A 17,414-nucleotide genomic window follows, 5' to 3' on the forward strand; every position below is an offset into this window, starting at 1 on the left:
AAATTACAATAATACGGTAACTGTACTTTGGTAACAGTAGTGTAATGTAATGTGTATACTTGTGAAGCACACTGTTGCCAGTCGGCGTCCTGGCGCTGTATACCGCTGGGGAACCCGTCCTGGCTTTCCCTGTGGGATGGTCCCTGATGGGAATCCCCAAGGTGAAGCCAGGCATCCCCGGCATTGATGGGGCCGTTGTGGAGATTAGGCAAGCTAATGCCCAGAGTTGCCGAGTGGGACCCCTGGTTAGAGTAGGCACCGAGGGGAGAATTATCGAGTCCGCTGACCCTGGTCCACGACCCTACCCAGGCCCGGACTGGCCGTTGTGTGCACCGGGCAATCCCCCGGTCGGCCGCAAGGGTGGGGGCCGGTTTTGGGCCCTGGGGGCCGTTTTTGTTACAGAGCCGTTTTTGCAGCATAGCTACTCATCCTTATGGGTCTCAAGGCGCTGTGGGCCGTTGTGGAAATTAAGTGATCTATTGCCCAGAGTCACATGGTGCTAACTGAGCTGCCACCTGAGCCGGGGATCCAACCGTGAGCCCTGTGCTCCTAAGTTAGCTGCCCTGGCCGCTGCACCATACCTCTCCTCTACATCACATACTTGTTCCCTTGACCATCAACTTGCACCCATGTCAACTAAACAAGAGGCATGGAGGTCATAAGTACACTATTTTCTCGAAAATATAGACTTTTTTGATAAAAATCCTTTTGGTGTAATCAAACTTAACTGCATATTATGTTGGATATTACTCACATGCAGATTTTCTAGGTGTTAAGAAAGATAACACGATTACGAAGCTTCAATCGAAAGGTGCAACCTTTTAGATCGAACTAGTCTTGGAGACATAATTGGCGTACCAAATGAACACGCATCAAGATATTATGTTACGTATATTCTGTGCAGTAAGGTCGATTGGTATAGCCTTGCAAACAGAACTAGTCTTGGAGATGTAATTGGCGTAACAAATGGACACGCATCAAGATATTATGTTACGTATATTCAGTGCAGTAAAGTTTGGTGACAACACATTATTACCACATTCAAAGATGGCGACCGTGTTCACGAGTGTTTACAGCTGCATGATAGATGAGGTGCAGGGAATAGGAAATCACGGTACCTCCTGTGAACCATTCCCACTCGTCCTAGCAAGGTAGGACTCGGGAGCAGTTGCTAGTGGTTACAGTGCAAGCCGGTATAATATTGGTCATAAATGGCAATTTTATGGGGTGATGCGTTCTGAATATGTAAATATGGAGAAAAACAGTTAAATAAAGTGGATAAATATCGGCGGTATTGAAGGAGTGTTACAAGATCTGTAGTATTGGTTACTAATAGTCTTTTGTGAATCATGGGATTGATGTTTACATGTTTCACGATGGCGCGAACAGATACGGCAAACTATAGAGTGTCTTGATGAGGGTCACGTGACCCGTTACGGAAGCTTAAGAGCACCGACCGGATACAGGTCACTCTTTCTCGTACTCAAGGAGACGGAATGGCGGCTGAGGGCGTTTGGCTGTTATACTCTAACGGTAAGAAGAGGAGGTTACTGAGACCTGTATGTGAGCGAGAATGGCGAGGTATGTCTAGCGGGTGTTTTGTACTGAGTGTCCTTAGGAAGGCATTTATTGACGCCATTCAGAATATGTATAATTGTTGCTTGTCTACTCCATAATCGCCATATAGGATGTCTGTAACACACAGGCTAGAACTCGGAGAATCAGGGAGATAAAAAAACTGAAGTGCTAGCATCCAACTGGGGTCGAATATTTTTAAGTGTTGAGTTGATATAGACAACTTCTCAGACGGTTTATGTCTGATTTGTTTTTGCAGTGACTTAATACAGTACTGAAGAAAAAGATTTCTTATTTGGACAATGCCCTTGTACTACCTTCCCCACGCCTCAGCACAGTGTGGGATGGAAATATCACCACACTTCAAGTAGGTTGATGTTTGGCAATTTACTGATATATAAGGCTCCTGGTTTTCCGTTTTTACAGATAAATACAGACAGAAAACAATGTGTTTTCTGTCTGTATTTATTTTTAAAAGTGGATGAATACAGACAATTGGGTTTCTTTTAAGTGACTCATGAATTACAGGCCATCAGCTGAGCAGATGGACAGCATGGGCAATTTAAAAAACAGGATGTAATTTCATTAAATAATGCCATGTGTCAGTATACATTTGTGATATAATGCTAATATTTACCAGTGGATGTTTTGTTATATAATACTTGGCATCTTAAATAGCTAAAACAGACAGACATCAAAGTATGAGTGCTAGTCCATCCATTATAAAAATATGGAAATGTACAGTTTTATAACTTTATTTGTCCCAAAACATAAAATAAATATGGATAAATACAGATGGAAATGCTAAAAAAAAAAATATACCATACAACCGGGAGCCCTACTGATATACTAATGAGGTAGTGATTTACTAGGAATATGGAGACCTTAGTTCTTATACTTGTGTATGGTCTTTGCTTTCTTTGTGATATAGACACATAAACGGAAAACCAAGAAGGTCTGGCTTCCTTTTTAGGTCGAGCCTGTCAATGCGCTTGCGCATTGAGCTTGCGAGAGATATTGGGGCTTAACCAGAGTTTAACCATCGGGCGATTTGATGCTGTGCCCGTGAAATGCAAGGCTCAATGCGCAAGCGCATTGACCTAAAAAGCGTGTGCACATCAAAGCAACCAGCCCCCCTCCCACAGGCATCCCCCAGCGTGCGCTGTGCCTCAGGCATTTCTCCTCCCCTAATTTATTTGCTGCCCACGGCTTTCACTTTGACGGCCGCCAGGCTGTCGCCTCACGCTTATCACACCCCCCCCTTCTCTCTAGTTTTATATTTACTGCTCCGTACCTACCCTTCGGTCTTCCGCAGCTCTAGTGGAGCTGTTTGAGCGGAAAGGGAGAGGTTTTGCTTTATTCTGCCCCACTTTCTGGATGAACATCTATTTAGGAAGTCAGCGCTATAGCGCTTCCTCCCAAGCTGCATACTTAAACAACAAGCAAAGCAGATAAAAAAGCGCTCCGCACGCTGCACCACTTTTTAACTTTTAAAGCAGACCTGCTGCTCTGTTTCTAAATATTGTTGCTCTTGTATGATGATAATAATACTTTATTTGATTTTTTTAAAAATCATAAAAAGGTGGACTTACCACCATGCAAGCAACATTTTAATCATAAAAACAACACAAAATTCACTTTAAATCAACTTAAAAACTGATATCATAAAATATGCAAAATTAGCGGGGAAAGGTCTAAAAGGAAAAAGAATAAAAGGAATCTTGTGAGTTCGTTCTGGATGCACATTATTTTAAACTCATAATAAGAGGGGGAGAAGTGAAAAGGTATGGGGGAGTAATGGGAGTTCAAACAGGGGGCACGTTAATTCTTAACTCTTAATACAAAAAGGTGACCGTTTGGAGAGGAGTGGAAGAGTCCGTGGCCGGCCAAAGCCTGGCCTATTGTCCGGAGACCTCTTTGGTTGCTGCCCTGTTTTCCAGCTCTACGGCAGCGAGATTCAAAAATTTTATGGTTTTACATGAGAGTTCTATCCAAGTTCCACTTAGGCATCTTATCACCGCCGCCCTACAAGTTCTCACCTGGGCTTCTCTTAGAAGTGATTGAAGAAGCGTTTTTCTAAGATTCTAAAGTGCCGGGCATATGCATATAAGGTGCTGTAAAGACTCTGCGCCGTTGCCACAGAGGCGGCAGTCGGGAGTTGCCCACAGCCGTAGCCATCTTGGAGTGAGATCTTTGGACAAAAAGCAGCCCAGCCTTAACAGGCTTAGTTTCCTTTTGTAGTGGTCCCTAAAGCATTCTTTCAAATATTCCTGAGGTTTTAAGTGGGTATAGGACGGCAAAACGATCCAGGCATGGTTTTTGCCAGCCATTGCTGCTTTATCCATGAGTAATGATGCTTGTTTGACTGCTTTCTTGGTTATCAGCTTGAAGGCAGAATAAGTCATGGGCGAAAGCCAGGATTCTTCCAGTTTTACTGCTTCGAGAGCTTGCCTCAAGGTCTTATATGTGGAGTCAGGAAGCCCGGCCTGGTTTTCAACTTCTGACCAGCAAAGGTGCGCCAGGGATTCGTCTGCTGCATCCCTCATGCGCCAATATTTGACGAGTGCTCCTTGTCTTGCCGGGAGCTGGTTGGTAAGACCGAACTCCAAACGAATTTGGGCTTGAGAGATGTGACGCGGGATTGAGAAAAGGTTTTTGAACAGCCTGGATTGGGCGAGATTTAACACTGCGAAGTCCCGGGTTGCCAGTAATTCAGAGCCATATGTTAGTGATGGCAGAAATTTAGCGGCTGCAATTTTAAGAATGTGGCCAGTGGAATGTCCGTTTAATTGCTTTTGGACAGTTTTAAAAGCAAATTGAAGCTGCTTGGCTTTGGATTTCCCCTGTTCCAGGTGCTGTTTAAACTTTAATTGGTGGTCCAATAAGATTCCCAGGTATTTATTTTGATCTACCTGGGTTAGAGACGTAGAATGTATCTTCCAAACGAAATTTTGTTTTTTCTTTCTTGAGCCGCCGAAGCATAGGATGTTTTTTTTTTTTTTAGGTTTATAATCAATTGTGCGTTCGAGAGGTACTGCGACAGTTTGGAGATCAAGCGTTGTAGACCGATGGGGGTTTTTGAGAGGAGCACAATGTCGTCTGCATATTGAAGACTTATTATAGGTGAGTGGTCCAATTTTGGTGGATCCCCCTGAATGGTCCATAGGTCATTTTCTAGGTCCGCGGTATAGATGTTAAAGAGGCTGGGTGCCAGTACGCAGCCTTGCTTTAAACCGTTGGTTGTGTGGAATTTCTCTGTCAGGCGTCGACCATCTCCTTTTTTCACTTGGACCCAAGTGTCTGAATAAAGCTCAATTATTGCTCCCAACAACTTTGGCGGCATGCCCCAGGCTTTCATTTTAGCCCAAAAATTTGATCTGGGCACTTTGTCAAAGGCCGCTTTTAAGTCTAGGAAACAAGTGTACAGCGGGGTGGTGTTGTGGATTGCTTTGTTAACAAGGAGGGTTAACGCGGATAAGTTGGTCAAGGTGCCCAGTCCTGGCTGAAAGCCTGTTTGTGTCCGAGGAATTATCCCTGTGCTGCTCACCCAGGATTCCAGTTCCACCAACAAGTTGGAAGCATAGATCTTGCCCTCCACATCTATTAAGGCTATCAGCCTATAGTTGTTAGGGTCTGCGCGGGACCCGGATTTGTAGATTGGATGAAGAATGCTGCCTCTCCATGATTCGGGAATGTTCCCGGTCTTTAGGCTGTGACCAAATAAAGGAGTTAGTTGGCTGGCCCAAAACGTTGGATCTTTCCTAAATAAGGCATTGGGAAGCCCGTTTGGTCCGGGCGCTCCATCTGCTCTCAATGATTTTATGGTGTTTGAGACCTGCTTTAATGAAAATGATTACATGTCTCCCGTATTCTTTGATGGCGGTGAATTCCCAATGATTTTTGGAACTAGCTTTGTGCTCAGGCTGGAGCTAGGAAGCTCCTCGGGACGCTCGGCGTTATTATCCATGAGTGAATTGTGCGAGGAATTATATAATAAGTCAATGTGACTACTCCAGAGCTGGTCCGTCATGTCTGAGTTAAACTGGCGATGTTTGCCATTTAGCATAAAGTTTATTTTTGCCCAAAAATCTTTTGAATTCTGTAATTTGCTTGCGTGGAGTATGGAGCACGCTAATTTTTCCTTATACATTTGCTTGGCCAGATTGGTCTCTCTTTTTAGTTCTCTCTTTTTTTTTTTTTTAGTGATTTGATTGTGTTCAGCGTAGGTTGTAATAGCTGAGGGTCTTTTTTGCTTGCGGCCCTAAGGAATGCGTTTAATTGCCTTTTTAGCTGGCGCAGTTTCGGTGTGTACCACTCCCCACCTCTTTTTCTTATGGGTTTGCGTCCTCTGTTGTTGGAATGGTGTTTCTTGTTGATCTCCATTACGAAGTTTTCCCAAGTTTTAACCATGTCTCTCGATGTTTCAGATAGTTGGAGCAATACGTGGCATGACTCCATTAGGATAGAGAGATTTCCTTCGTTCCAGTTTAGCCGTTTTAGGTTGAAGATTTTTGTGTTCAAGGACAGAGGCACAGCCTTCTCCGACTTTGTAGGTTGGATGGTCAGGATAAGGGTCTGTGGAAAATGATCGCTTCCTCCGCGTTCCTGAATCTGGAAGTCACTAATGTGATAAAATAGGTCGGGGTCAGCCAGGGTATAATCTAAGGTAGAGCCTGAGTTCTTGGAGGCCCTCGTTAGAGCGGCTGGTCTGTCCAGATGGCCTCTCCCATTTAGGGTGTGCAGATGAAGAGCTTCCAGTTCTGAGGCGCATTTCCTTCCCAATGCATTTTGTCTGCATTGATTGCCCTGCCGTGGCTCGATGTGAATGGGGAGGGTTCCCTCCTGACCACAAATTAGGTTCAGATTAAAATCTCCCGTTATAATCATGTTTTCACTTGGGTAGATTGATTTCAGTGACTTGATTGTGGTGACTAGTTGTTTTATCCTTTTCCCTTTGTTTTCCGCCGGGGTGCATGTAGAGATTCACGATCAATAGACCCAGGTTTGGGGAAATTTCCACTTTGATACATTGCATCCATGTAGAGTCTAAGTCGATGCTTGTTGGTGTCCAGGTATACTCAGTTGATGTGAAAATGGATAGGCCCCCTTTGGCCCTGCCGGAGCGTCCATCCTTCTGGGCTGGAACAAAGAATTCTTTGTATCCCACTAGAGGCGAATTTTTGATCTGCCATGTTTCTTGGAACAAAAGTATTTTGAATTGGGTTATGAACTCAATAAAGTCGTCTTCCTCCAGCTTTGCATTTAAACCATTGATGTTCCATGAGCAGATCGTGCAGCCCTACTTTTCCCCCATCGTTGGTCTGCTGTCAGTTCAAGCTGCATTCCTGTGGGATTGTGCCCGAGTAGCGTGTTGGGGCCTTTCGGGCATATCTGCCTCTTGGTGAGCGAAAGTGATTGTGATTTGCCTTAGTCGCTGCGCTTCCACTTCGATACAGCTTCTTAAATCTGTCCCTTTGGCATTTTTTAAAAGGCTTATTTTAGGGTTTTGTTTCCGCAGCGGGCTGGGATATCGTGCGGGCTCCACTTTTTTTTAATTCAATGCCCCATGCGGTGAAAGCCTCCCTATGAGATAGGATTAGGTCTGTGATGGTATGGTTGGTCCACGTTGTAATCGTCGAGTCGGAGCCTGATTGAAGAGGGTTTGGTTTGAACTCTATTAATTCGAGGTCGCTCGATTTTAGGTGTCGCAGACCTGGTAGTTCTTCTAGAAGTCTTAAAATGGCCCCTCTGTTCAGGATGTCGTAGGACCCTCTTGAACAATATTGTGGAGTAAACTCTATTTTGTTGCTTGACGTGGGCCGATTTGGGATTTTTGGTCGTCTGCTCTCTTCATTAGGTGGAGGGGCTGGTCCTACCTGTACCCCCTCTAGCTCTAATGTGTGTGAGTTTGCCATCTGTACGCTGTTGGCAAGATCTTGTCCGTTGGAGACTGGAGCTGATGATACATGAGGTTCTCCGCCCTGTGTGTCTCGTAAATTGATTTCCTTGATCATTGCGGCATTAACTAAGTTGGCTTGACTTTTGATGCCTGGGGCTTGGCTGGGTGAGTACTTATCGCTTGATTCTTTCCTTTGATTAATGTTTATGTTTTTTCCCGGCTCTTAAAGTGGTACCTTGCAATCTGGTTTTTGTCCCGCGGGTTTAAAAATTACTGAACACTTTTAATGTGTGCTGGTTTGTAGTTGTATCACCTATCGCTCCTTTTGAAATTAAAATTGGGGGTGCCTTGGTGGGTAGGTGAACCATCGGCGTGGACCCTTGCTCTGGCGTTGTTCTAGTTTGTGGTAAGACGCTCTCGGGGTGCTGTTTGGCTTCCTTGATCTCAGAGTTGTTGATGGATTTTTCCGAAGAGGTTTGTGGGACCCATCGGTTTTGTGCTTTTGCATTTCTGGCTTTTCTTAGTCGCTTCCGTTCTCTCTTTGTGAGCGTTGGAGCCTGTTTGGTGTGATTAGTGGTTGGCGTGATGTTGGGAATTGGCCCCTGAATTAACTCAGCTGCCTCTATGCGGTTAACCGAGTTGTGTTCGTCTGGGCTTGCTGGCGACCTGTTTCCCTTTACTGAGGGGGAATGTAGGTGGTCTTAAGATTCCAGGCTCTCTTCGCCCCTGCTAGCAATAGACGGCCTTGTCAGCCGGCCAGGGCCCTCTTTAGTTTGCCGGTTGATTCACTTGTTGTTGTGGTTGTTTCCATTGGGGAGTCTTTTGACGAATCCTTAACAGCCCCCAGTATCTGGGTCATCAGACTGGGTACTGTGGCCAGTTTATCTATTATGTTGGAGCAATGGCAAGTGTAGAAAGTCTGATCGTTATTTAGTTGAACCTTAGTTATCATGGTACTTAACCTCTTGGATGCTAATGACAAGGTCAGCTCGTCATGCAGGTCCACTGGAGCTGTGCTTATGATGAGCTGGCCTTGTCCTGAACAATGGGAAATTAGGATCTTCAGCGTAGGAGAAAAATACACTGTAGCATTGAAGGTGTTAAGTCTTGTAGGTTTGCTTCAATCCCCTGGACGTGGAACTCCAGGAGGTTGAGCAGGTCGACTTGGGTATCCAGTTTGTCCACGTGATAGGACGTGGCGGCTCCTATGGTTTCCATTGTCTTTAATAATTGCGGCCAAATGGAAACCGTTTGACTGATATCTGGCGATTCCCCCTGAGGGTGTCTGGGGATGGGGATGGGTGATATAGCAGAGTAGACAAAGGGGTCTAGTTGGATAAAATGCTCACGCAGTTGGTCGTTCCCTGGCCTTTTGTCGGTACTCTCTTCCTTCCCGGGACCTTGATTGTATTGAGCTGATAGCTCGCGTGTACTTCGTTCGAGTTTTGCAGTCACAATTGCTGTTAAATTTAGTTCCTGTGGCTTCGATGGCAGACTATCATTGATAGCGTCGGTGTCTTCATTAGCTTGTCCGGTGGAAAGAGAGCAGTACTTTTTTCCCAAACCCGGCGTGAGCTGTCTGGACGTTGGACTGTGAGAGTTTGCCTGTGGCGTTGGGCCCTGTTTTGCAATGCAGGGTTGCGCCTGAGACTGCGGAGTTGATTCCTCGATTGTAGTCGGGCGTATTCTGAATTATATGTACACTCTGCTCTAGAAAAACCAAGTCCTCAATTGCGTCCGGGGCCCAGTTTACTAGGGCACGCGCCGGTGGAATGTGGGTCATTTGTGTGATTGAAAGGGTGAGTCCCCCTTAGCTTGCTTTGAGTCTTTAGCTGTTTGTTGGGTCTTTAAAACGTTTGACCAGAGAGGGCCGGACCCCTTACACCCGGAAATCCTTCTTGACTTTGTGGTATGGGCTTTGCAGGATTCACTGTAACACCTTGGCCGGTATGGTGGTGATGCAGACCGTGGGCTTCCTTATTTATGCCCTCCATGTGAGTGTTGTATTGTATGCTTTTACATTTGGAGCCGTAGTCATGTGGTAGGGGTACCTTCCCGTTTCCGCTCCCCGTGGAAAGTCTTTGACAAACTTTGAGGAAGTCTGTGATCAATGCCCTTTTGCTTGCTTTTAAATGCGGGGCCTGTTCGCTATGTGCAGGGAGTGGTGTTACGTCTATCAAATTATTTCCCTCATTCTTCTCTACAGGGCTGCTGGTTGTACTATCCTTGTTGATCCTATTGGCTCCCTCGTCCGAGCTTAGTGAACCAGGATTGACAAATTGATGTGACGTGCCTTGGGGGGGGGGTTTGCGAGGCCTGCAGAGTCCATAGCGGGAGCTGTTATGCTACAGCCTAGATCTTCCTGGGTTAACTTTGTGGGACTCTTGCCCCTACCCACGACTGTCCCTTCGACTTTCGGTCATACATGGGGGGACCCCCTTGACCTTCTTTGTCTTCCCCTGTGGTATAGCTGCTCTGGCGTCTTTGCCTCGTAGTTTCCCCGACCTCATACTGCTTCGTAGTGAGTTGTGGTGAGTAGCGTTGTTGTTGGTTTGTCTGATATATTGACTGTTTTGCTTCTGTTTTTTATTTATTTATTTTATGTCGCTTGTGATAAGGGTGTCAGAGAATGGCGAATGCCAGATGGTGGCAGCAAACTGCGCGTGGCAAGCAACGAGGAAGCAAGCGGAGCACACGGGGAGACTGCAGGCTGGGAGGACCTAGTCAACCAGCCTCCCTGGGTCCACCCCCGGCTCTTACTTTGCGGCCGCCTCTAACGGCTGCCGCGCTTGCTTTTCTTGCTTTTCTTCTTTCCCTCCAGCCACCGCCTCTTACCTTGCTGGCACCTGTTCACCTATTCCCCAGGGTGCAGATTGCAGCTCCTCCTCCGCTGACTGTCTGGCTGGATGCGGGCAACCAGTTCTACTGGAAGTTGTTGTCAGTTGTTTTGCCGGGGGCCCCGACTCACAGTACGACCCACGGGATGGCTCGCTATGACTCCCGTCTCCGTCGGGCCGTTCCCGATGATTCCGCTATTTTATAGCCCTCAAGAAGCTGCCGAAACTGCTCCCACAGCTGCTCCGGGGCAGCTCGCTACTCGCCAAGGCTCCCGCCTCTCTCGGGCCGTTCCCGCCGTTTTCGGCCGGCGTTTTCTGCGAGGAGCTCTGCCTGCGCCTGTGCCTGTAAACCGCCGGTGCTCACCGTTGCTGTCAGGGGTTTCTGTGAAGCAGCGGTCGGCGGGCGGCTCTGGTGGACGGCAGACACGGACTGTGAGGCTCTGTGATAGTGTTCGCACTCTGCACATGCGCCACTGAACCAGCACCCTGCTGCTCGAGGCAACCACAGCTTCTGTTGCTCTTGTAAGCGCGCTGCTGCTTCTCGGCACGTATAGCCATCTGGGCATTATGTTGAAGGGAAGGGGTTTAATTTTTTTATATTTACTGCTCCTTACCTACCCTTCGGTCTTCCGCAGCTCTAGTGGAGCTGTTTGAGCGGAAAGGGAGAGGTTTTGCTTCATTCTGCCCACTTTCTGGATGAACATCTATTTTGGAAGTCGGCTCTATAGCGCTTCCTCCCAAGCTGCATACTTAAACAAAAAGCAAAGCAGGTAAAAGCGCTCCGCATGCTGCACAATTTCTTTTTCTTTTAAATCACACATGCTACTCAGTTTGTAAAGCCGATTGCTGTCATAAAGCTGCTTTTAAGCTTGCTGCTGCTTGTCTTCCTTCTGTGTTTTTAGTTCTTTATTGCACACACAACCCCCCCCACACACAACCCCCCCACACACACAACCCCCCACACCCCCACACAACACCCCCCCACATCCATCTATCTCTCTCTATCGCCCTCACTCTATCCTATCTTATCTATCGCCCTCACTCTATCCTATCCTATCTATCGCCCTCACTCTATCCTATCTATCGCCCTCACTCTATCCTATCTATTGCACTCACTCTATCCTATCTATCGCCCTCACTCTATCCTACCTATCGCCCTCACTCTATCCTACCTATCGCCCTCACTCTATCCTACCTATCGCCCTCACTCTATCCTACCTATCGCCCTCACTCTATCCTACCTATCGCCCTCACTCTATCCTACCTATCGCCCTCACTCTATCCTACCTATCGCCCTCACTCTATCCTACCTATCGCCCTCACTCTATCCTACCTATCGCCCTCACTCTATCTATCTATCGCCCTCACTCTATCCTATCCTATCTATCGCCCTCACTCTATCCTATCCTATCTATCGCCCTCACTCTATCCTATCCTATCTATCGCCCTCACTCTATCCTATCCTATCTATCGCCCTCACTCTATCCTATCCTATCTATCGCCCTCACTCTATCCTATCCTATCTATCGCCCTCACTCTATCCTACCTATCGCCCTCACTCTATCCTACCTATCGCCCTCACTCTATCCTATCCTATCTATCGCCCTCACTCTATCCTATCCTATCCTATCTATCGCCCTCACTCTATCTGACGCGGCTCCAAGCGTTCACCATCACCCGAGCCCTGCTGACACGGCTCCAAGCGTTCACCATCACCCTAGCCCTGCTGACGCTGTCGCGGCTCCAAGCTTTCACCATCACCTGAGCCCTGCTGACGCTGTCGCGGCTCACGCCTGTCTTCCACCTGTACTAACCAGCAGCAACGTAGAGTGCGTTCCGCACTCCTGCCCGCACTGCTGAGGGCGCCACGAACTGTGAGAACTCAACCCAGAGTACCCAGTGTACTCCGGCCCGCACTGCTGATGCGCCACGAACTTTGAGGACAGAACCGCGAGTACGAAGCATACTCCGGGCCGCACCGCGGGTGCGCCACGAACTTTGATAATAGAACCACAGCCTCGTCTTGAGGTACTGTACGGATATTCAGCTAACGAGAAAGTTATATAAAGAAGTCTATATTTTTACTAGAACTGTGTCATGTCTATTTTGCAGTGGGTCTCTTCTACTACCGCGTGTAGTCCGAATTGCTTGGCACGCTAACTAGGGAATAAGCCTGCCTGCCTGCCTGCCCTAGCTACCATCCTACCAAGAGGAGCAGGCGTCATTTGGGGAAGGGCCCCTCCCTTCATGTACGTGGGAGTGGGGTTCCTACTGGACGGTGCGACCCTCAGCCAGGTGGGGATTCCATTTCTAACAATTAGCCTGGCTTGGGTTGTTAACCCAACTCGCAGTGCATAAATCACTATTGGAGGAGGAGGACCTTCTTCTATTAGTGTCTGAGTCTTCATCTGAAGAATAGCTGTTTTTAGCTGTATCGTAGTCTGCTTTAAGGTTGGTATTGAGAATTGTACCGCTCCTGTGCTCCCAATAGTAGCAGGTACCAAGTTCTCCTCGTCGCCAATATTAAGTTCCAATGAAGAAGATAAATCCAAGATAAATAAGAGAAGTTTTAATCTTCTGGAGCACAGTACTTCTTACAGCCAGGTTCACAACCAGAATGGATAATACAGTTCTGAGTGATGTCATACACAACTGTAAGGCATGTGCCATAATTAAAGGAATACAATATGCATAAAAGGGAAACACATTTATAAGGGAAATACAAAGAATGAAGAATATAACAGTTGGATGAACCTATTTGTTGAATTTTTGGATGTCATTCTGTAGTTTTGTTACTTTTTGTTTCATCAAACTTTGTTTTCTGCGATTTCATTGTTGATTTCCTCTAGTTTAGATTTAAATGCGGTAATATGGATAGTGGTTCTCATAGCACCTTCTGCAATCTGAATTCTCAACGGAAGGGTATCCGCTAATCGCTTGGCAGTATTAATAATCAGAATGTTATGAGCCAGTCCCTAGTACATTTCCATGCCACTAGAGATCACACTTTTTTTTTTTTTTTTTAATACTGCATCTTCCAGGAATTGTCTGGGAAAGTTACTCCCAATTAGACCATTAGGGGCTATATCAGCCCCTCAATACTGTCATTATCGCGTCATGCAAGTTTATTTTAAGCTACTCCCTTTTGATTGCAGTGAGCGATGTCCAAACTTCCGATTTGGGTACCTGAGGCCGAACTCCCGTCTGACCCCAAGATGGAGGGTGTCTTCAATATCTCAGCTACTATATCGTCACCAAAACTGAGTTCCTGATTGTCCTCCATAATGGTGCAAGGCACCCTTTGTGGGAATGCAGGCTCACAGTCAAAGTAAAATTGGACCAGAGAGGCTATTTGTGTCCCTGGTAACCTCAAGTAGTCCCACGGGGGTTACCCGTGAAACCAGTCAATCCAAGAAAGGGGACTATGGGCTTTTTTAAGGTCTAGCCCAGACAATAGCAGTATCAAAGTGTATGCAGTTCCTCAGCGAGTGAATGTAAAATGGGGAGGGAGAGTGTAACCTCAGGAGTAATAGGCAGTCCTATAGTGAAAGAAGTGCAAGGGAATTCACTCCTTTCGGAATTAGGGCCCTCACACACCCAGCCAGCTGGGTGTCCCGCTTCATCATTGGGCTTGCTCCTCGTCAGGTCGGCGCTGCAATACCTGACGGGCACCCAATGAGGGGCTCTTTGGCGGAGATCTTTTTTCCTTGCTGTTATGTACTGTGGGTATAAGGGGCCTAAAAGAAGGGTGTAGATGGGGTGAATGTGTTGGATTTAAAACGGGTAAGGAAGTCCAAAATGGCAATTTTATTGTGCCTGGCTTCCAACCTGATTAAAACAGAGTGGCGACTACCTGATTCTATGTTCAGGATGTTGCGCTCTGCTCTTAGTGGTCAACATGTTCCTTGCTGTCGGTCTGATCAAGCGGCAATGCTTCAGGACCAAATCGTATATCCTAAATCTACACACTGTGGTATGTGGGTTAACTAATCTAGAATTACCATGAAAAATATTTAAAGGGAAAGTATTACCTAAAGATGTGATGGACGACCTATTAAGAACACATAACATGATTAAGCATTTATCATAGTGACTTTTTCTGTTAGGAACAACTCTCTCTCAATTACATTGCTGTGACCCATCTTGTGCAAACAGTGAGTGTGAGGTACCGTCATAATAGTGATGACATCTGTGAATTAAAATTGCTGCGGGTGTTAAAATCAAGTAAAGTTTACTGCATTAAAAAGTAGCTTCGATCGGAAGATTGGACATCGCTCACTTAAATGAAAAGGGAGTGACTTAAAATAACCTTGCATGGCGCAATGATGACAGAGTATTTCTGGGCTAATATTGCCCCTAATGGTCTGACTGTGAGTAACTTCCCCAGACTATTCCTGGAAGATGCGGTATTAAAAAAGGAGTGGTCCCTAGTAGCATGGAAATGCACTAGGGACTGGTTCATTCTGATTATTAACACTGCCAAGCGATTAGCTGATGCTCTTCTGGTGAGAATTCAGATCGCAGATGGTGCTCTGAGAACCACTATCCAAATTACCGCATTTAAATCTAAACCAGCGGAAATAAACAATGAAAGTGTAGAAAACAAAGCTTCTGAAATAAATAGTAATGGAACTGCAGAAGGACATCCCAAAATTCAACAAAGAAAAGGTTTCTCCATAACTTAAAGCAGAGTACGTTACAGCTAAAAACAGCTATTCTTCAGGTAATGGCTCAGACACTAATAGAAGAGGGTTCTTCTCCTCCAATAGTGATTCAAGCATCGGGAGTTGGGGTAACAACAACCCAAGACTGGTTATTATCCCGCATACCCTAACTACAATATGCCTCCCTATCAGGCACCACCATATTGGCAATTTCCAGTGTACCCTCAAGGCCAACCACAATTCTTCCATGGAACAAACCCTCCTTTTTTAGTCAGAGGCTGTGGCAGAGGAATAGGGCGAAGAGGGGCACAAAAACAGGTGCAGTGGCAGAAACAACAACCACACATGGTGGAAACTCAGAGCAAAACCAGGTTCAAGAGAAATTAGTTGTCAACTTGTCCTCTAGGACATTGACTGACCCCGAAAGAAGGGTGCTACAAAAAGGTCTAGGCTTTGTCCCTACTCCAAGGGTTGACAAGTTTTGAAATCATTGTGAGATCATGAACTACTTCCGCAAAATAAGTTTCAAAGCATTTTTTTCATGATCTGCCACATTGGAGGATACAGGACTATACAATCCTTCCACATACACACCAAACAGTATGATACCTAATGAGATGCTCACTTTTGAGCAAGCTGTGCTCAAGGACTTGGAAAACACTAGCATCCCTACCCCAATTCCTCAACCTTTCAGCAGTAGAGGTGGAGGCGGTCCGATCCCTGGCTGACAATACAAACATAACAATAAAACAAGCTGATAAGGGAGAGGCAACAGTGATCATGGCCACCTCAGATTAGGACATTTAGTGTCTACGACAATTGAATAATGAGAGATACTACACTACCATTGTAGAGAACCCCACATCACGTCTGGCCACCCAGATCTCAGCAATGATCTTTTCAGCAGAGACAGAAGGATGGATCAGTAGAAAATAAGCAGACTTTCTTATCATGAAAGAGCCCAAGGTCCTATACTTCTACATCCTGCACAAAATTCACAAGGGAACCATACCAGTCCCAGGTTGACCAATTGTCTCGGGCATTGGCTCGCACCTGGAACCACTATCTAAATTGTGATCACTTTTTCCAGCCACTTATGAGAGACACACCCTCCTTTCTACGCGACACCACTGATGTCCTGCATTTGATAGAAGACGTACAGAGCCTAGAAGAGATCTGCCTCTTGGTCACTCTGGACGTGGAGGATCTGTATAAGAATATTCCACAACGTGCTACCCTGTCTGTCATTGAGGAACTACTTAACAGTTGATTGGGTTTCCCCAATACCAATTTCCTTTATAATGTAAATGTACAGGAATTTATATAGCGCAAATCACCAAGCGGTTTCTAAGCGCTTGCTTAGGGAACCCGTCCTGGTATTCCCCTGTGAGATAACCCCGGCAGGGTATCCACAAGGTGAAAGCCAGGCATCCCGCCGCGAGGGGCCGTTGTGGAGATTAGGCAAGCTATTGCCCAGAGTCACAGAGTGTGAACCCGTGAATCGAGTAGGCACCGGAGCGAGAATTGTCGAGTCCATGAACAATTTAGGACTCGAGACCCCGCCGAGCCGGTAATTGAACCCTGGTCTCGGGCTGACCTCTGTTTCCAGGTCTGCCTCCTCTAACCAATGAGCCACACTTCTCCTCTCCACTCCAATGGAATGTGCGATGTTGGCCCTCAGATTTTTTGGGGGGGAATTCAGAGGGCAACTTTACCACCAATCCCAGGGCTCGTCTATGGGCAGCACATTTGCGCCCAGTGTAGCGTGTCTGTACATGGCGGCCTTCGAGGACAATGTCATCTTTCAACCTACCAACCATTACATCAATAATCTTAGACTTTAGAAAAGATTTATCGATGATATTTTAATATTCTGGAAAGATCTACCTGCGATCTATTCTATTAATGGATCAATAGCCGTGATCTATATTTACATTTCACAAGCACCATATCTGAAACCGAGGTTTCAATCTTAGACCTGAATATCAGGATTTCAGATGGGCAACTCAGCACCACCTTGTACAAGAAACCGATGGACAGTAACAGTCTGTTATTGTTTAGTAGTCATCATCCTAGAGCCTGGCGTTTCCTCTGGTCGTACCAATCATCTCGATATGGTGCGTTGGGTTCTGAGTGAAGGACGGAGCCCTGTTCTATTATTGGGCTCGCCGCGTTAACGTAATCTGTGTCCCTTGCGCATGCAGTGCCGGGTAGAGGCCCTGGCCACCATCCACTAGCGGCTGGCAGCTTGATACTTGACGGGTTACCTGCCGGTAATAACCATTAGCTATTCCTGCTCCAAATTCCGACTCTTAATATCTCTTTCCTCAGGACACTAAATTCATGTGTCTTGAAGCTATTTGAAACTGATGGAGCCAGGCTACTTCAGCCTTCAGGTGAGCATGGAGACACCTAATGCATCAAAGCTACTTTTTGATG

The 17,414-nt window shown here is 46.3% G+C and overlaps 1 protein-coding gene across 1 annotated transcript in view; it reads left to right on the plus strand.

The window, feature by feature from the left end:
* Positions 1 to 1,472: 1,472 nt before the first annotated feature.
* LOC144827881 (uncharacterized) overlaps positions 1,473 to 17,414 on the plus strand; it is a 247,038-nt gene continuing 231,096 nt past the window's right edge. Inside the window, 1 exon segment of the mRNA XM_078686046.1 lies at positions 1,473 to 1,533. The gene's annotated coding sequence lies outside the window, so the exon portion shown is untranslated.

The sequence above is a fragment of the Lissotriton helveticus genome, chromosome 4_1 (assembly GCF_964261635.1).
Source record: "Lissotriton helveticus chromosome 4_1, aLisHel1.1, whole genome shotgun sequence".
NCBI lineage: Eukaryota > Metazoa > Chordata > Amphibia > Caudata > Salamandridae > Lissotriton > Lissotriton helveticus.